Genomic DNA, 21,279 nt, shown 5'->3' with positions numbered 1-21,279 from the left:
ATGCACTGTAGATACAATTGTAGATACAATTTGTGCAATGCATAAAAACAACCATTAGAGTCTTCAAATATTTCAGCTTACCACTGACTACAAGTACTTGAGTTTGCTCTCTGTATGTTCAGGCATAATTTATTGCAGAAAAATAAATATTTTTTCCTTTATTTACATCAACATTTTCTTTTAAAAATAAATGCATGCTGAAACACAAGCTAAGTCTTGCACTCAGACCAAGGCTCCACAGTAAAGAGATAAAAAACATTCACTTTCTATCTGTGTACTTACCTTTGGGATGTGAAATAAGTCTAGATAGAGGAATGGGATTTTAACGGGTCCATATATTCTCTGTTCTTTCCACCCATTCTATTTACATGCCTGGAACTGGAATGTGTAAGGCTCTTCTGGAGCTCAGAGCTTAAAGACCTTTGTTTCCAGAAGTATACGACAACACATTTTCTTTGTAACTTACTTTTCTCCCCTTAGTTCCCAGTTAAAACTGCCAATTTTATCCAATCTTTTTTCTTTAAATATTGTTGTGTTACCTCTTTGCTACCCAAGTTGATGAATACCACCTTTCTTCTGCTCCTACTGAACAGTCTTCAATATTTACTTGTAACAAACAATCTCTCTTTTTCTGGTGTGAATTTCCCATGAAAAACCCTATGTGAATGTGTTCACCATCCAAGCAGCGCCTAGCATCAAATGACTTGTAAGAAGATAATGCAGGCAAAAGCTTACCTGTGAGCTGCAAAGACAGCTGTACACATGTGACAGTCTGACATTGGAGATATGTGATCAGTCTATTTAGTTTTGCCATATTGTCTTTGTTTTCAGGTGTTCTGTGACTCTATCTTTTGTATTAACTCAGTGAGAGGGTTAGAGCATTTAAGCAGCTATAGTGAAGCACCAGGAAAAATATAATGCATTTTTCCTTTACTTTTTCTGCAGCTCTACTGTATGCTGTCTGATGATGTGGCTACCAGAATCAAAAGCAACTTTCTGCTTCACAGTTGAGGTAGAAAACTAAGAAGCACTGAAAAGGTTAAATATATGTAAGTATGTACATAAAAGCACATTAACTTTCATGAAGAGGGGTGTTATTTTTTGAAGATGTACAGTCGTTTTTGAGAGAGGTACTCAACAATTTATGTATGTCTGGATTAGACTTTTTGGTGCCATTCCTCTGACCAGAGGTTGGGATAAACTGTCTTCCTGTTGTTGTGTTGGGTAGCCCATTGTTGCTTCACTGAAACTTTAATCTCCATCCACTTCTTCTTTAAATCCAGATATCTATTTTTATCAATCTTAAAATACAGATGTCTATATTTTAATAGCCAGCAAGCCTAAAAACAGTTCATGTTGACCACCAGAAGCCACCTCCAAACTTAATAATTACCTGTAAATCCCTTCCAATGTTCAAACGACTTTTATCATCTCCTGTTCCTGTGGAAGTCTGAAATCATCTCTTTCCAATATTTAGGACTGGCAATAAGAATTCTGATATAACTCTTGAAACTGAAACTCTTAAATGATGATTTCTTCACATAGCATTGCCTTGTCAGCTTAATTTTCTGCCATTGCCATAATGTTTAATCTCAGGGGTTCAGATTCTGAATATGTCAGTGCTGAAGTAAGTGGGTAAATGTGCGCAATGGAAACAGCATTTTCTAAATATATTCAAGAAAGAACAGTTGGCCACATCCTCTCACTCCATTTCTTTATACAGCTCAGTTAAATACAGAAATTGATACTATTTGCATAACAATGATCTAATGAAATGTTACAAGAGCAAGTGGATATTTTTGGAATAATTTCTCATAGGTTTTGTGTGACTCTTGATTTAAAAGAATCCCAATAAGGCTTCACTTCTTAATGCTCACTCTACTACTGAAAACTTCGATTACTTTAAAAAAATACTTGGTCTGACTTGCAAATATTCTAATTTTGTATCAGTAGCAACAAAACACAGAACACAGAATTCCCAGTTTTGCTCTGTAGTGACAACACTGTATTGAGGGCTGGTACTCTGGTCATAGGTGATGGCTAGAGTTCAGGCTCACACAAGTAAGTACATCTAGCAGACTGTGAAGTCAAAGGATGCTGTTCACAAATGGCCAGTTTCTGAAAAAGCATTTTTGCTTGCCAAAAAAAAAAGGAGGGGGCAGGGGAAACTATGACCCGCTGCTTTGCCTGCTTGTGTACAACCTAAATTCAGTCTATAAGAAGGAATGAAATAGTCAGCATTTCAGGAGCTTACCAAATAGATTACCAGTGCCATGTCTATTTGTAATTATAGGTCAGTTCTTAATGCTGCTGTAAACCACACATTCCAGGGCTTTGCAAACACTTAACAGCATATTTTACTCTCTTTGGATAAAAGAAGCTGCCATTGGCAACAGTAAAGGAAACACAGGCTAAATCCCTCGTTTCTTGCTATGAAACAGTACTTTTCACTACTGTCCCAGCACACAAGCTGTGTGCACTCACATACCATTCAAATCTAAGTTATTTCTTGTGATAGTTTCAGTTATGTTATCGAAAAATTCAGTGACAGACCATATACCACAGCAGCACAGTGACAGCTATCTCATGCTATCATGTCTGGAGAGTCTGATAATAATATCACAGGCAATGCCTCATAAAATGGAACAACTGTAGCAGCTCCACAGATACAGAGAAGCTGCAGGCAGGATAAAGCGTCAGCAGCAGAGGCTTTGCTTCCACAGGATGTAACTAACTGTTTAGTATTTTGGGAATGGTACCTTTGAAACAGGAGTTGGTTTTCTTTTTACTTTTATGCATTTATTTATTTCTTTGTTTGTATGCTTCTTTGTTTGTAGGGCTAGGTCTTTGGGTATACACATGGTATAAAGTCACACAGCGGCTGAGATACTTTTAATGTGAGTCATTATGTCCGTTGCATGTGGAATTTCTGCAGTGCCTGCTTACACCAAGATAAGTTAAAGTAGCTTTTACTTCCTTACTAAGGTAGACACTACATTACTGTATTGCTATTATTTCCTGTATTTCAGTGCCTCTGACCCAGCATGGAGCAGAAATCCCTCTGTGTAGCTGCCACAGAGGAAAGGATATCAGGGGAGGTGGACAGGGCAGACATAGCAGCAGCAGTAACTGCCTTCAGGGGCACTGAGGCTGACAGCCTGAGCTTCCTTGTCCCCTAGAAGCAGACAGGGAGAACTTGGCCTGCCCTTCCCTGGCTCCGTCTTTGCTCATATGTTTATAAAAGGAAAACCCCTAGATTTTCTGCTACATTTGCAGGCATGCAAAATCAGAAGGAAAAACAAAAAACAGAGTACTTCTCTATCCTTTGTTCTCTCTCTTTCCAAGGCTCATTGTGCCTTTCCAACATACTGCGTGGACTACTGCTGGTAGGAAAAATTCTGGAGATATGGTCAGCGGTTGCAATGTCATAGTTTAAACAAGGTGGCACTTTCTGAGTGAATAGCACTGTGCTTGTCCCTCCAGTGTGGAATAAGCCATACTGAGTTAGGTGACAAGTTCAGCTTGACACTATTCAGGTAGAGAATGAATTTTCAGATGGGTCTTCCATCCCAGAAGGGATTAACCAAAAAATGAAGCTCAACTCCTCCTAAAAGAGATTGTTGTCACTGTATGAATGCTTACTGTACAAAGAAGGCTGCAAAAGCTGTTTGCATTGGTGGATGCCTTGACAGTCTCTTGAGAGAAAGCACCTGTATCTTCTAGAAACTGTTCAGTGCTTTATACCAAATGGAAAACTTTAAGGCAGTTAACTTTGTTCCAGCCTTCCCAGCTACTGCTTGGCAAGGTGGGATGCATCAAAGGCAGTTGTCTGTTTCCATCCCCTTGGGCAGAGGAAGAGATTGACCCTGGTGATGCCCTGTCTTGGTGAGTTTCCTGATAATTCAGTTGTCAAGAAAAAAGGATGCTGTTAACTAGCCTGTTGTATATTTCCTATTACACTATTTCTCTGATTGAGATCCAAAATAGAAATCTATTGTTTCTAACAGGAATGTGTTTGTTTGTTTGATTTCAATCACAAACGAGACACTGAAATACTAAACTTTGGGTAGGAAGGGGTTTTACTTGCATTATTTTATTTTTCAAGAAAGTTAAAAATATATTCCTTTTTAATTTATTTCATCTATTTTTGGTCCCCTCAGGGCATGTTGATATGGAGTCTCGACTGATAATTTTGAACTGCTGGAGGTCAGGCTTCTAAGTAAGCTACACAAGCTTTAGAAGTGTGCTGCATCTGGACTTCAAAAGAAAGGAGCTGCAGGACGGGTCTTACTGTCTTTTTGTATTGTTTTATACAGCAAATCTGATTCTGCTTACACAAAAATGCTGTTGTAATGCCAGTGGAAAACACTGGCTGGAGTAAAGATAAGCGTATGTGTCTTGCAGTTTAAATGAGTCAGATGGCAGTAATGTAAATTCTAATCTAGAAAGCTTGGAAATCGGTTCAAAATGTAAAAAAAAAAAAAAAACAAAAAACAACAACCCAGGCTATTTAATAATTATTTTCCAAATAATTATGGCTGAAAAACTGCAAAAAGCATAGATTAGTCATAGTTACAAAGCTCTGTATTCTTTTAATATGAAGAGAATGCTTCAGTTTTGACAGACTACCATAGGTGCACAACACTACATACAGAGGAAAAGGGTGGCATCATGTCTGCTATGCTAACATTAGCTCATGGGTTGGTTTCTGAACACAGAGAGCAAGCTGCAGAAGGGAGGTCTTAATGGGTGTTGGTCCAGATCAGAGAGGGACAGCTAAGAGGAGGGAGTCAGGGTAGCTGAACATAGAAATCAGGTACTTCTCTTAGAATGTTTGTATTCTTATTTTTGTGGATGCTGTTTCTAACAAAAATGATGCTGTTTGGTTTGCCCGCTTCACTGAAGGGGAGTACCAGTGTCATTATACTTTGGAAGCAAGTACGCTTTGGATAAACAGTCTAGGGCAGCATAAACACTATGAGCATAAAAGGAAAAGAATTCTCATTATTTCTCAAGTTTCTTTATGTGCTTGTAATTAGGAATACAAGAAAGCCTCACATAAAGATGAAATCAGAACTGTGTTCTGCAGGCTGCCATGAGTCACACAGGGCATCGCGTACTGAGAGAACTCTGAGGCAATTTTTATCAGCACTTTTCTTTTTTTGCTTTTGAAAAATATTCATCTTGAAGCTTCCAATTGTCCCGCAAAGATTCAACAGAGACCAGTATTCTACATTTATTTCACACAGCAGTGACTCATCTGTGTTTTATTACAAAGAACTTTAGGGATTGTAGCTGTGCAGCATCACTAGGGTTTTTTCATTCCTCAGCCATGAAGAAGAGAAAACAAACATACATAAACTATGTTAAGCAATAAAGAGAAGAAAGGAAGATTGACCATAGGTACTGAAAAATCTCCTGTGTAACGTGCCAGATAATAATTAATCTAAGTCATATTCTTCTAGCAAAGAAAAGGCATGAAATTCTGATTTGATTTGGAAAGAAGAGGTGAACTGATGCTATTAGGTGTTGGATTTGTGGCTTAAAGGAACAAACTGTTAACCTAAACAAAAACTTTTGCATCAAAACAATCCTTTGAACTAAATAAAACTGTCTTTTAGAGGTAAAGATAACAAAAGCCGTTTCCAAAATAGTAGTTGTAATGATAAGGACCCACTGGAAAAGGGAGAATTTGAGCCTTCAGAAATACCTAGATTATGAGTGCTGTTTTGTAGATCTAAAGAGTTGCTTCACTTAAGTATTTCCTGCTAACTCTTCATAACCTTTTTGTGATGAGGCAAGATTGTGTTGCAACTCCATTGCCACAGAAGAAAATGATGGTTACTTCCTCACTAGAAACAGGGAGTATTGTTTGAATGCTCACAGAATAATCAACTAACATGGAACAAACAACTCAGCTGGAGAACTACGCCCTGGGTAAATGCCCCACTAGCTTTTGACTCTAAACAATCAATGGCAATATCTTTATTGGCTTCTACATCCAGGATTTTGGCTTTAGTTATTTGATACAAAAATTGACTTACACAAAAGCACAATAGATACGAAGTTAAAATTCAGGGCCTAAAGAACGGAAAAGGTCATTTGAAAGGCTCCAGAAAGTGGATGGGTTTTAGTTTTTTATTCTTTGTGACTAACAGCAGCACTGTGCACTGAACATCTGCAACCCCCTTGTTCATGCTGGGAGGGCTCGGTTGCAGCATCTCGTGTGGGAGCTGGGGGACCATGTTTCTGTGGTGTTAAATGACATACTGATGATGAAGTGGAGGTCCAGGAGTATTCCAAACAACAAAAACTCATTCTCAGAAAACAAACATTTATTTGCTATGGAACTTTTGTCCTTGCTTTAAAACTTTGGTATCCCTTTCCAGCGACAGCATGTATTTAGTATTCAAACAGAAGAAACATAAAGGGGAGTTCATATTGTAAAAGTTAATCCACTGGGGAATGATAATCTTTTGGCTACCCACACTTTGCAGTTTGCCAGGTTCACCCAGTCCTTGTTTTTGATAAAACCCATTCTTGTGGTGTTTCCTGCCTCAATATATCAGCTTTTACAGAAATGACACATTTGTGTTGCACCCATATTTATGAGCACGTTTCATTCTCCATGAAGAGGTAGTAAATTAAGTATATGATAATCAACCTTACAGATGCTGAAACAAAATCCTGCCACGTGTATTTCACCTCCTTCATTCACTTCTGAAGCAATCTTCTGTTCTTTCCATTCTTTATCTAACAGAGACAGGTGTACAAACATGCAGAAGAACACATCAAAAGTAGTGTTGTGTATTCTGCTTGCTTAAAGGGGTGTATCTATTCAGACTGCATATCAATATCTTTAGATATTGACTGGCTTTCAATAATAATTGGTCAATAAAAACATACCTTTTAGGGAGAAAAGTCTATGACTGTAAAAGACATCAGAGATGACCATAAATAATACTTCTGTGTATCTGAAGGTATTTCATCTGAAGATTTCTGTATATCCTGCAGATATTAAATAGGTGAGTGCTACAGAGTACCTGCACTTTGCTAAGTACTGCTATTACTAGAGCATTCACAGATACATAGATTGGAGAACCTGTGGTATGGACAAAGATAAAAGCCAAGTGTTCGGCAAGAGCTAACTGCTAATTCAGTATTCTTAATTCTTAGTTTTCTTATCAGTTGATCCTTTGCAAAATATTTAACTGGTGAATACTTGTAAAGCTCCAACACTGCCCGTTATATCTGTGGATGTATACTTTGTTCAGGACCTCTTAGAATGGAGTTAATCAGAGGTGGTCATTGCCACAGTAGAGTACAGATTTTGCTCTCAACAGGAATTTTCTGGTGCTTAGGTCACATATAGTCAACAGTCTTGTGGAAGAAGAGGATATGTTTTATTTTAAAATATTTATTAAGTCTCTTTTGGAATCATTTTTAAATTTTATAGCCCTTTCTTTTGTCTCCATGTCAGAAACTTGACTTGAAGGCCCTGTTCCCATGGTTGGTCATGACAAGAGCACAAGGAGAGAGTTTGGCTGCTGGAGGCAGAGCCCAGCTGATGCTTGTGGTGAGAGAAAACCTGACTGAGGGTGACATACTGGCTTTAGCATCTGAGAAAGCTGATACAGGAGGTCAATGAGTAAGAGAAATGTCATCTCCCTGGAGGGTGCTCTTTTTCGGAGACAGGTGCCAACCATTCCCCCCCACTTAACACTGGTGGCAGCTCTCAGAATGCAGTTGGTTAGTGCACTCTTTCTTCCTGCAGCTTCAGCTGTTCCTCCTGGCACCTTCTGACACTAGTGAGTAGCGGAAGAAATAATGACCACTACTCCACTATCTAGCAGGCTCTTCTCCAAAGCCAGGTTCCAGTTCTGCTCAGCTTTTCTAGAAGTTTGCACCAGTATTCTGCAAGCACCATCCGTGGGACACTGTGCTAGCCCTTCCCCATCTTTGTACACGCCAAGGGCACCATGTCCTCTGTTCCTTTTTTCCAAGAGGAAATGGGGAAGAGACTGGGGAAGCTGCCTCTTTAAATGTATTTCACCACCTTTTAATGCTCAGGTTAGGATTCACTGCAGGTTTTGAGAGGTGAATTGTGTGTCTAGGATAAACAATGAGCCACCACTGAGCTTTGGTACAATGCAAACATTTTCTTTTGTTTGGCATTACTGCACAAGATGTGCTGTGTTTCCAGCAGTAACTGAGAACATGTAGAAGCAAATATCAGGTGCACACAGGAAATGGTGGAAATACGTCCAACATTGATTCTGTCCAGTTGCTTCATTTCTTTAAAAGAACCATGCGTGATTTTGTACTGGCTTACATCAAACTGCAGTGTGTCACATCTGATATTAACAGTAGTTTATGTACTGAAAAAGGATGAGGTGAATTCAGGGTCAGGAGGATACTGTAAAAGCTATTCCTGCTGTTCTCTGTAATCCCGCATGCATGTGTGGGGAATAGTCCAATTTCTTTTTACACTTGTGGATACTCACACTGAGCCACATCTAAATCGGTGCTGAGCACCTGCAGACATTTGCAGGTGCCAAACAGCTTCTCCCAGCCTATTTCTGCTCCATATTAATTAGATGAGCTGAAACCTTAGAACAAATTCTCCCTTTCCTGCCCCAGCTTCTGCGGCGTTCCAGTCTGGACTTGAACTCTGTGGCTCATTTGAATTTGACCATCAATTCCTTCTTCATTACAAACAGCTCACAGAGACCGGGATGTTTGCAGATCTAGTAAGTCAGATGTTTGGGGAGAAAAAGCATGCAATACGACATTGCACCACCTGCACAGGAAAGGCAGCCTGATGGTTTTATAATTGACCATTATCCCGAAGGTGGCTGTGGTCTTCTGCCTATGACAGAATACAAGGCTACAGCCAAAGTCTGCTCTCAGTTACACACACTGAAATAAAATGTAATTTCAGTGTATTCTCTGATGTGAAAACAAGATTCAGGCTTCAGTCTCTTTTTTTTTTCATTTTGCAAACGTGATCTTCCACCAGATTTCTGGTCCGTAGAAATTCCAAGTCTGTGGTAGAGCATGCACAATGCTTACACATAAACTTTCCCCATAAAGATCTGGCAGCATTTAAAATATGTGAGCTGACACTTACAGCAAGCTAACACAGACATGGCTAGATAGATAGATAAAAGGAAATAGAAAGGAGGAAAGGCTCACCTCTCTGCCTGCATTACTAGTATTTCTGTTGTAGTTGGTTTTTTTTTTTTCCAATAGACAAGTTTTTAAACAAATCCAACACTGCAGGGCACAATTAAATGTCAGCCTTATGACATATCTGATGAGCCTGACTTGGATTTCTTCTCCCTAGGAAGAGTAACCAGTAGATTCTGTCTTTATTTGTTGTATTTCAGACTTGGGAAGCACAGTCCTCACCCGATCTCTTCTGATGGCTCCTAGGCAATATGCTGCTTGCAGGAGCAGCCTCAGGGCTGTGGCAGGGATGGCTGCCTCCACGGGTGGCTGTGGGGCCTGGCACACAATGGAGGCCATGCTGAGCTTGCTGCAGGCTGAGGTAGCCTGGCTGTGGTGTGGTGGGGGCTGTTCTAGGCAGGGAAAGTTGCCACAAAGCACCCTTGGTGCTGGCTGTGGGTGGTATTCACAGTGGGGAGTGATATGGGAAAGCACTGGAAGCTGCTAACAGTTCCCGTATTTTGACAGGCACCTCCCAAATGTGCTCCTGCTTCCACACATCTCCCACCTCCTCCTTGCCTGTGTTGAAGCAAGCTAACAGCAAAGCTGCATTGTCACCCAGGCAAGGTCCTGCCTGGCAGCTGGGGGCCCATGCAATGATGGAGAGCTGGGCTAAAGGAGGTATTTGTGCCCATGCTTGCTGGGTGGCCCTGAGCCTGGGTTGTTTTCATCAAATCCAGATGGTAGTGGTCAGCCAGAGTCCTGGTGCTTTCTCTCCACGTGGGCTGCATCTGAAGGGTGGACCCTGGGGCCAGGGAGCCACAGCTCATGAAGAGCACCGTGACTACGTGTTGGCCTGCTGGACTGTGGTCTAATCCCATGAGTGGCTGTCTGGCAGGATGACACAAAAAGTTGCTCTTTTCTGCCAGCAACGGGGCCTCCACTCTTGTCACAGCCAGCATGAGCAACTTGCTCAGGTTCCTGATGCTGGGAGACCTTGTCAGTCTAAAATCATGAGCCCTCTCCTGGCCTCTTGGAACAGCTTGGCCAGAAGGCAGATAGTGATCTCTGGACTAGGCCAATGTCTGGGACGGAGACAGACTTGTCTTGTTCTGTTTTGTTTTTGAGAGGAGCAAAACAGGAAAGAAATGGGAAACAAATAAACCAAATGAATTTAAAACAACTTGGGGGCAAGTACTGTACCAGACAGCTAAGGATCAAATGCTGAGAAAATTGCTGTGCAGCATGTGAGATTTTTATTTATAGTGTCTTCTGAATGGTTTTCACATCATGTAAGGATATCTCCTGGCTTCTGTGGCACATAGTGGGTTTGGAAATTCTTGGAGGATTTCTTCATGAGAGATAAGGGCACCTGGTACTCAGCAATGATGCCAGAGTGAGCCAGTCTCTCATTTGTACATGGTTTGTCTGCAGTAGAAGTCATCTTCCACCACAGACGCATGACATAAGTAGTGGGTATTACATCTGTATAACTGGGCAATAAGGGAACTGTGCCCAACACACTTCTCAAGCAATTCCATAACTGTGAGCAGAAGCATTCAGTTCCTGTTTTCTGTAACACCAGTTCAAGAACCCATTTGCAAAGATATATTTATCTGCAGCATTGCAGAAAACCCCAAAGATTTTAGTGGGATCTACCTAGACAGATTGGTCTACCTGCATCTGACTTATTCTAGAACTGGTCTTGCAACATTAAATATGAATTTTAAATTTGATTGAAAATTGTAGATTTTGTAGATTAAAATTGTAGATTGGCTGCTACCATTCAGAAGACTGGGCCTCTTGCAAACTTCAAGGTCCTACCAAATGTCTTAGTTAGTGTCCATTTCTCAGAGGTCAGAGTGAGTGAGCACAGGTCTGGTTTGTAATGCAGCACTCCAGCAGCCAGTTCCCCAGCTCTGAAATGGTAGTAAAGGGACTGTCCTGGCAGAGGCTGTAAACCCCAAGTAGTAGCTGTTTTTTAAGTACTTGGAGAGCTCTGACGGGAAGGTGAGAAGGGAGTGCAAAGTATTACAGTTATTAGTGTCTGTCAGATCTCTCAGAGTACATGCAGAGTTCCCAGAGGCTCTCCAGCACTTTTCGTTCTTAATTTCCCCCTGGGAAACTCTCCAGTTTCTTCAGTACCCAGAAGCCTGGAAGAAAACTCAGTGTCCACTGGGCTCATTTTCTCACTGTATTTCTCTAAGCATATACAGATATGCAAGTCAGTTAACAAAAGTAGCTTACAGATAGAAACATCTTCCTTAAATATATTCTTTGCAACCTACACTTTTTTTTTTTCCCGTGAGCTCTTCATTTGAGTGGGTTTAGAAGTAAAACATTCTGCTCAGTATGAATTTATGTACGAAAGAAATTGGCAATCAGTTAACTTTCAGGAGACTTGACCTGAAAGTTCAACTGAGCTTTTGAAGGAGGTTGATTAATCAAAGATAGAGCAAAACGTTTGAAACTTTAACCAGATAAGAATATTTATTTCATGTGACTCATAAGTAAAACCTGCTTAGAACAGCATTTCAGTAGAAATCTCTCATCAGAGCGTGCTCTGTCAACTTTCGGAAAGTCACTAAAAAAGAAAGAGAATATCTGAGTTGTGTTTCTAGATGTAATCCACTCTCAGCAGCTGCAAGACCCTCTGTTCAACCTGAGATGAATGTAATAATGTTTGGTAAATCCCAAAGACACAAGAAGGATCCAGAGGTGGAAAGAATGCCAGACTCTACACATGGAATTTGCATTATTTAGATTAAAATCACCTTCAGTGTTGAGTCTTATTTTCCATGCAAGCTAGAGCTATAAATGACTAAATGCTATTGGATGACAAGAGGTTAATGATTTCAAATTACGAGAAGTGCTTATATTGCCACCTGCTGGGCTACATCAAGTCACAAGCAAACAGGGCAGATCAGACAATTTCTTTCCCAAATGTGCACATCAGTTTTTCAAATGTCTCTTGCAGATACAGAGTGGTCAGTCATTTCAAGTTGAATGAACAGACAGTGACACAGGAAAAAAAACACAAATACGTATGTTAATGCCTCCAACAGATAACTTCTTACTTTATTATACTTAGGCCAATACTTAAGCAGTGATTTCTCTTCACAAAGCTTGCTTATTTACTTTCAGACTGTCTTTGGTAAAAATGTAAGTAAATCCATTTTAATGTGCATGTTTGGAAGCTGTTACTGCAAGTGAAGGTATGCTGGCATGCTGAATGCTGGGGTATGCTTATTACAGTGCAGTATTTCTACGGTGAAGATAGAATAGCAAGTACTTGAATAACATTTTTTTTCTGAATAATTGACACCTCCTCTATGCTAAATATTTCACTCGCTACTAAATTTATACAGGTATCTTAGACTTCTCTATGTGGTGTTATGAGATTACTACAGTTCCAAAATATAACCAACCGTCTTGACATAGTAATATCATTTAGTGAGGTTTTATACAAAACAGCTGATCTAGAAGAGGACGCTTTTGCTGTAATGTAGGCAATCGCCAATATTAGTTACAAGTTTGCAGCAAAACAAAATGCCTTCCAGACACCTTTTCTCTGTTGACTGCCAGACACTCCTGAAACCTTGAGTGCCTAGGTGCTTTCCAGCACCTAAAGGGCGCCTACAGACAGGAGGGGAGTCAACTCTTCACAAGGGTAGATAATGGCAGGACAAGGGGAAATGGTTTTAAATTGAAGGAGGGAAGATTTAGGTTGGATATCAGGGGGAAGTTCTTTACTGAGAGAGTGGTGAGGTGCTGGAACAGGCTGCCCAGAGAGGCTGCGGATGCCCCGTCCCTGGAGGTGTTCAAGGCCAGGTTGGATGGGGCCCTGGGCAGCCTGGTCTAGTATTAGATGTGGAGGCTGGCAGCCCTGCCTGCAGTAGGGGGGTTGGAGCTTGATGATCCTTGAGGTCCCTTCCAACCCAAGCCATTCTATGATTCCATGAGACTTAGAAAAATCATGAAAGTGGAATCTGGTAGGAAACTGCTGCATATGCAGCTCTGTCACTAAAATATACGTGCTGTAGTAGCAATATTATTTCTTTCACAGACAAAGCTTTTGCGAAACAAGTGAAGTTAAATTGGAGGAGTAATGTTTGAACCTCAAACTTCTTTGGATGAAGGAAAATATAAGGTGGGAGAAGATATACACATGAAGCCAAAGCTGTAGAAATGGTTCAGTTCTGTATTTTTATCCTGTGCCGTTCTTGCTGCCTTTGCCATTATGCTATGGAATACAGATACATTAACAACTTCCCAGACATGGTAAAATGTTGTTTTGACTTTTGTCTTGCTTTGTTTCCCCCAGGCCCAGATCAGAGAATTTACCAAACTTGTTCAAATTTTCTGGGAAAACATGCAACTGAAAAAAAAGTTTCACATATAAGATGTATTTGCCATTCTTCAAAGAGTTCTGGCTTGGTAATGATCCTAGACGTAAGGTAGTGCACAGTGAGATACACGATAAGAATGGGGGATACCTGAGATATTTTTTGGAGCTTCGAACCTGATCTCAACACCAATGAGATTGTTTGCAGGCAAAATTGGCCTGCAAACAGAGTGTTAGCCTATTTGGACTATGATGTTTAAACCGACTTCTTTCAATGTCAGACTATGATGAACTGAAAGTAGTTGAACATTTGAATGCAATACTTCAGTCTGGAGCACAACCACATTGTAGATCAGCTTCAGTTACAGCCTTTACTTTCTGAAAGACACAAACCTCCTGGATGGACCAAGTTGAACTAATCAGAAACATCTGTATGACCACAGTGTAGAAAATAGAGGGTATGTCCTGGAACTCTGCTCTCGATGACTGCCATCCTTTTCCTGCTCCACTCTGTATTTCTGATAAACATCCTGCCTGCACTGGAGACCACCACTCTCAGTGTTCAGATGTCTTTTTGTAATAGTTTTCACCAATGAGGAGAGTAAAACTTTAATATCCTCTCATGAAGATTTTGTTAATGAAAATTTTCTCTAAATGTCCCTGCAAGGGCTGGTCCATTTCGGATGGTACTGCAGCTTTTAGAAGCCAAATAAATAGCAATTTCTTGTGGTTATTGTAAACTCAATATCTGTATCGTCAGTGTAATTATATTGCCCAGAATTTCCTATGCCATTTTCTTTAAATGAATGAAACTACTTGATAAAAAGTACATTTGCAAAGACACTGTGAAAGTCTATCCCACAAGTGAGGCTGCCAAGTAAAACTACCATCTTTGGTGTTGCAACCAGGTTTCAAGCACGAAAACAACTTAAATGCTGGGTGATACAGACAGATGGAGGCTATAAACTGGACTAAGGAATCTCTCAAGAAACAGGAAAAACAAAACTAAATGGAATCTGGGCTGTGCTGTGTTAAAGTTTAGTTTCAGGAAACTGGGTTGATCTTTCCCTGTACCTGGGGCTGGATTGCTAGAACTGTTATGAAGGTGCACCAGCTAATGAGAAGAGCCTTTCTCCTTGAGCTTTTTGAGCTGCTGTGAATCCCTCAGACTTGTCTGAAATTTGCACCCTGGAGCTGGATGTTAGCATTAGATCTCCTGGACCAGCGTTGATGACTGGAGATCTCAGGACATACATTAGCAACTCCCACCCTCTGAATGCAGTTTTCATTTAGAGTAGCAAAGTCTACCAATGTTTGAGATGATCACACTCAGGAAGAAATGAAACTATGGCTCTAATAAGACTCCAGAAATCTCTTTTTAGTTTGAATAAGAAACTTACAGGCATCAGTAACATGTATGGCCTTACTGTGAACTGTACTGAATAGAAGATCCCTAACAAGCCCAGCACTTGTACAAAGAGTAAGAAGGCAGAGGAGATCTTGGAAACCTGGTTTAATCAAAAGGTGTATCTGGAAGTGTTCCTTCTTTACATCTTTCCAGCCTTTAAATGAGCCGTAAGTGGAGAGTAAGTATAACTTACACTAATGAGATGTATTGCAAAAGTAAAGCATGCAGCTAACCTGGAAGAGGCACTTCCATAACAATTTAGTTTTACATGTTCTTTTAGCTATGAAAGGAGGGCACATCTTTCCCCACTCAGGGACAGGGAGAAAAGAAGAAATGCAAGGAGCTTACTTGTTTTGAAATCAGTCTCCTCTCTCTGACCAGACAGGCAGGTAGTCTTCATTTCATTATCTCTCTTCTGTGTCCAGGGATTTCTCTCACCATTTCTCTGAAGACCTTTTAATCCCAATCAGATTTGGCAGTCTAATTCAAATTCCAAATCCAGATGTCAGTCCTGTCTGAGGTCACCTGCTCTTGCCCTCAGAAGCAGTTTTCTCCTGTTATTCAGGTGTTTGATGGGGCTGACAACACACTTGAATATACAAGGCTACCAAAGACGCAAAGTCTTAAAAGGCATTCATCTTTTATTTTCTACTTTTTAATTGCTACCATTGAAGTCTTAACTACCTAATTCAAAAGTATCATTGGCTACTTTTATTATTATTCTCAGATTTAATTTTTTTTTCCCTCAAATTTATATCTAATATTATATTTCATCATAATCTGTAAAAATCTTCTACTCCAGCGTTACATAGACTATTTTGTAATACAGGGTTGCCTTGAATTTACTTATTTATTTATTTTTTAAAACTCCATGATTATTTTATAAAAAACATGCCTTAGATAATCCACAGAAAATCTCAATAAACTGTTCCAGTGTTTGAAAGTTCTGTATGATTTCTTATTTCTCAGTTTGCCTAGCATCAAATTTCTGCCTTTACAGCTTGTTAAATCTTTTCTTCTTTAAAAAAAGGTTTTTAATTTGGATATGTACAGGTCATCAGTGAGGCACTTCTTAATCTTTTCTTTGAAAAGTTAAGTAGCATAAGCTCCTCTCACTTATCAAGTAGATTTTCTAATCATAAGACTAAAGAACCATGATTCTCTTCTCAACCTTATGCAGATTATAACATTTTTTTCTTGAACTGAAGATACCAGAACTTTTCTATTTCTAAGATAGATTTAGGATGAATCCCTAAGCCTTGCAATGCTCTAGTGTCAATAATACTGTGTACGTAAGTTACACTAATGACTGAGGATCAAATCAATAGGATAACAAGGTACAGCATTCTGTCTTCAGAATGTCCCTGTTCCAAACATTTAAAGATCTAAATAGGCAACATAAACGCAGCATGGGTCAAAACAATGTGACAGTAGTTGTCTCCAAGTGTCACATCACAACCGTAATTACAATTTTAAAAATCTTAGTTTGCCTTGGAAGTAAGTAGCTAAAGACAAGCAGAAAGTTTATATGTGTTCAAAGAAAAGGTAGAAGCAAAGGGATACAGAGGAAAGAGCTGGAAGAGAAGAAGCATGAGAAAGTTTTTGGAGAGGATGAAGTGAAGCTGAGGTTAGAGACTCAGTAGTGGATAGGACTGCAGCAAATATACTGTTTGCGCTGATGAGTGAATATTCAGACTGAAAAATGTCCCCACCTTCTGTCACTCCTGACTGCAGAACTTCCTGAGGAAACTTTGTGAGGGCTTTCCAGGCTGGTAACTCCTGCTACCTAGTGGATCTAACACACCAGCTGGATCCCTCTCTTTCACAACCCTACTGTTTTGTTGAGTGTGGCATGTCTCCACATACAGCAAACTCACTTGTGGCCAATTTGGTTGATATAATTTAAAAATGCAGAATTCAGGAAACTCTATCCCACCGAGAAAGGAGCAAAACTATCCACCTGGGCAGGCAGGATCCCTGAAAAAAACACTGATTCAGATGAGAGCCTTCTTTGACTTCACAGTGCACTGACCAGCTAAATAGCCAAACAGGATAATAAAAGTACATGTAATTCTCAGTAGTGCAATTCTATTGTTAAGCAAACAAAAACCACGAAGGGTTTCATACCATCATTGAAACCTCCAAGGAATAATTTCATTTAGGGACATACGTATTGATATCTGAACAACCTCTTGCTTTCCGGGGTCCATCCTGTACTCGTATGCCATTGTGACCCATTGTCTTCAATGACTGCAGTATCAAGTTTTATGTTTACAAAGCCTTAACTAAAATTTAAACCCATACATTTTCAGTGGATAGGACAGTTGAAAGCCTCAGTTCTATACAGTGCCATATTTTTTCATGTCTATATCAACTACAGAGAACTCACAGATCTACGAGTATGTAGGTTCTATGCTATGTTTCAAATAGAAACTGACATTGCATTTACAGACTTTTTGTTCCTCAGGCTGTAGTCTGATAAGTGCTGGCAGTCTTTAAAAACATGAGTGTATGAAGCGTTTTTGTGAAAGCCTGCTAGGCAGTTTTTCTACTGCTCTTCAATATGTGCGATCTTTTGAGACGTGTGTAATAATTAAAGGACTGAAATATTCTCAACTTGCTAAACTATACCACTTCACATATAATCCTTATCTGCAGCTATGGCTTCTTTCACTAATATCCCATTTTTGAAGTCTGTAGCTAAATTTATTTAAATTTCTAAGGTCATCAGGACTGCTCTTCTAAAATGTCCGTTTCTTTAATGTGAATAGTAGATTCAACAGGGCGAATGAAAACAACAATTAGAGACTATGTTTGCAGTCTAATAGCGGACGTTCATTTGTTTAATGCCACTGAACTTTGCTTGTCAACTCAGGTTTTGATTTTCTGTACATTTTGCCCAGGAACAGTTTCAGCTGCTGTCAGCACATTTGTAGCAAACTAGATGGAATGTCATTGTTTTTGAAGTACAGGAAAACATTTTTCAGCTCTTAAAATGTAGTGTGCCAGTAGAAAACATGGGTTTGAGCTGGGAATCACTGTGAGCCAACTGGATGAGATAAGATTAAGTGACAAATTACTGAAGTATAGAAACAAAGGAGGCAAAGTAGCTCAATTTCTCATTTCCCTTTCCTCTTCTTCAAAAAATAGTCTGAATGATAAATGCCAAGCAATAATAAAAAAGGCTTGTAAGATCTCACTTCACCTCTGCTGAGAGCAAACCATAAAAGCATTGCCAGTGCTTTTCCCAGTGAACAAATCTTGCCGCAGAACTCACCATCATTGTCAGCACAAACTAGGGTCAGGATCAGTAAGCATAGCAGAAGAGCTTGTGAAAGAGCAACCTGGAGGTGAGAGCGATGATGATACTTTCATAGTGTTTGAAGTGGATGATATGCTCTCTCCTGTCAGCGCTTTCTGTATCCTTGTGCATTTTGAAAATCATTGCATCAATAATGTCGATGCCATGAGGGAAGGGAATGTCACAACCTTTGAGTACTCTGTGAGAACTGCTGCCTCCTGCTGAGTTCGTACATGCCCTTGTCTCACCAGTAGCCTTCACAGCCCAATAGTGTCTTGCATCTGTGAGTGGCAAGGCTTCCTGTTTCACAGATATCATGCTAAATTCAGACCTCTGCTGCAATAACTTACAGGCAGAGGCAGTTCTCACTTTGCCAAGTTGAAGAATGACATGGAAACTGTACTTCAGGCTTAAGATAAAAGCTCCTGTGCAGGGCTATTTCTGGGCAAGACACACAACACTGGAAGTATGGAGGCCAACTTTTTTCACAGTTTGATAGTAATAGGATAAGGAGGAATGGCCTTAAACTAAAAGAGGAGAGATTTAGATGAGATGTTAGAAAGGAATTCTTCACTCAGAGGGTAGTGAGGCCCTGGCACAGGCAGCCCAGAGAGCTGTGGGTGTACCATTCCTGGAGGTGTTCAAAGCCAGATTGGATGGGCCCTGGGGAGTGGCAAACGTGCCCATGGCATGGGTGTTAGAATGTGATGATCTTTAAGGTCCTTTCCAACCCAAACCATCCTGTGATTCTGTGCTTCTATGATACTTTGTGAGTGTTTATACTCATTCTCCTTAGCTTGCCAGACAGATTTTGTTGCCTTTTGGGATAATAATCCAGAAAAGGAAAAATAGATAGGAGGAAAAACTTAAAATGAAATACAGAAGAACTGCTCTGGGTGAAATTTCTGACAGAGCTAAAGTTGCCAGGACCCTGAGTCCAACTTTCAGAATCATACAGGATCTCCGTCAGCTCAGTCCTTCTGAAAAGCTGGGATAAATATTTAATGCCAAAGATTTTACTGACTATGCAAAGGGTGTTTATTCCATTTCAAACCATTTCTGCTCTTGAAATGGGTGTAGTAAAGGCTAATGACTCGGTGAGGCAGATGTGGCCAAGAAGTGCTTATCATGTCTGAAAAATGAGAGATCCGAGATGAGGAAGAAGGGACACAAAAGTGAGACTGCATTACACTTATAATCCTCCAACTATCAAACCACTCTTAAATGGACCAGCACCTGTTGTGAATTACAACAGATTCCAGCTTCTTGCAGTTTATGTTTCCTGTCAAAACTCCCCATATGGCAATCACAAACCACTGCCCCTGTTTATTCCCCACATCACATGCATTGTTCCAGCCTAAAAGTGGAAGGACAGCAGTGGTCTTGCTCCACTGGTGACTCTCCTCACATTGGAGACACTCACTGGGACAGATCTGCAGGGTTTACACAGCTTTGTGCTGTAAAGCAGAAAGTGAACCTTTTAACTTTTGAAGATATCTATCATGAAACAATACCATTCTCATTCTGGAGATGAAAGGGCTGCTGACGTCCTATTGATTGTTTTGGAAATTATTTTCACCAAAGAATGCTGGTATCTCTCCCTGTCTGAATTAACAGTCCACCAGAGTGGGAGCCAGGAGTATTCCTTTAATAACTGAACGATGATATGACTTCTCATTTCATTTACAACACAAATCACAGAGCTTGACGTCTCAGAAAAGAAAAGGATCTGGTACACGTATTTCATTTTGTGTGTATGAAGACATTCACTTAATCTGCTCTGTGTAAGTACAATAGCAAGTGCAAACACTCTGGGAAAATTCACACAATGCATAAGAGACACCTCTAGGGTTTTATGTCTGAAGGTGAAAACACGCACAAGATACAGAAAGCCCCTACTGCTGATTAACAGCTTGTACTGGATTTTGTCATATCTTTTGAATAACCTCACTGACCACTTAATAACACACTTCAAACTAAAATAATAATAAAAAGTGCTCTCTGCTGCGCCTTGCTAAGAGTTAGTATTGCTTCCTTCATGGTTTAACCCATTCACTGATGTGTTTCAGTACTCAATCTGCTATGTAACATAGAATTTTTTTAAATGACACATTCAAACACCTCTGCTAGTGCTTTCCTCTATAACACACACCAGCAGTGACACTGTTATGATCACTTTTGTCACAGAGGGCAGATAATATCTTGTCTATCCATCAGACACACTGTGCTTGTGCAGACTTGACACAAGAATATGTTTTATCAGGTTTGTGACAAAGATGTTCTCCTCTAACATTTAATTTTTTTGGCAGATTGCTTAATCAAGCTGAGCATAAATCACATTGGGTATCATTCTTAGGCAAGAAGTGCTCCATGAAGAGGTTATTTTGAGGTGTTTTCTGAAAGCAGCCAGGCTCTGCTTCCTCCTCATAGATAGATCCCTTTATAAGGGAATGTCTGTATGTGGCAGTCTGTGGCTTCATGAGCTGTACAGTACCATAAGTATATGAACATTGGGTGCTGAGAGGATTTAAGCTCTGTTTGGAGTCAATGAACAGTCTTGTATCCAGTGATGGATAAGAGGGGGTGGGATGGGGAAACAACATAAATCCAAAAAACAAAACACAAAAGACAAATACAAAGATGCTACTTGGGTTCTCTCATTAGCCCAGTTCAGTTGGAGGTCCTTATTCTGACCAGAAAAGACTGATGAGGGGCAAAATTTGAAATCATTATTTGAAGACAGTTTTCCTGACCAACAACACTTTGGCTTTGCTTCTATTGAGATTCCACTTCTCATCAAAACTGTCATTTCCTAACAGTTTTCTGAAGTCTCAGTTTCTGAAGCAGTAGGTGACTGCATTCACAGCAAGTCATGAAGCCAAATGTGCCTGCTGACAAGGAAGCTCAGACACTAAACTGTCTCTCCCTATCTCACAGACTGCTGAAAAGCAAGGCCACAAGATGGATTCCTGTGAGGTACTCTTGGGAATCTCTGCAGTGAACAATCTCGTTTCTTTCTGTCCCCTGCTGAATACCAAAACGTGACACATGTTAGGA

This window comes from Numida meleagris, chromosome Z, assembly GCF_002078875.1.
Source record: "Numida meleagris isolate 19003 breed g44 Domestic line chromosome Z, NumMel1.0, whole genome shotgun sequence".
Taxonomy (NCBI): Eukaryota; Metazoa; Chordata; class Aves; order Galliformes; family Numididae; genus Numida; species Numida meleagris.
This window is presented reverse-complemented; position numbering follows the sequence as displayed.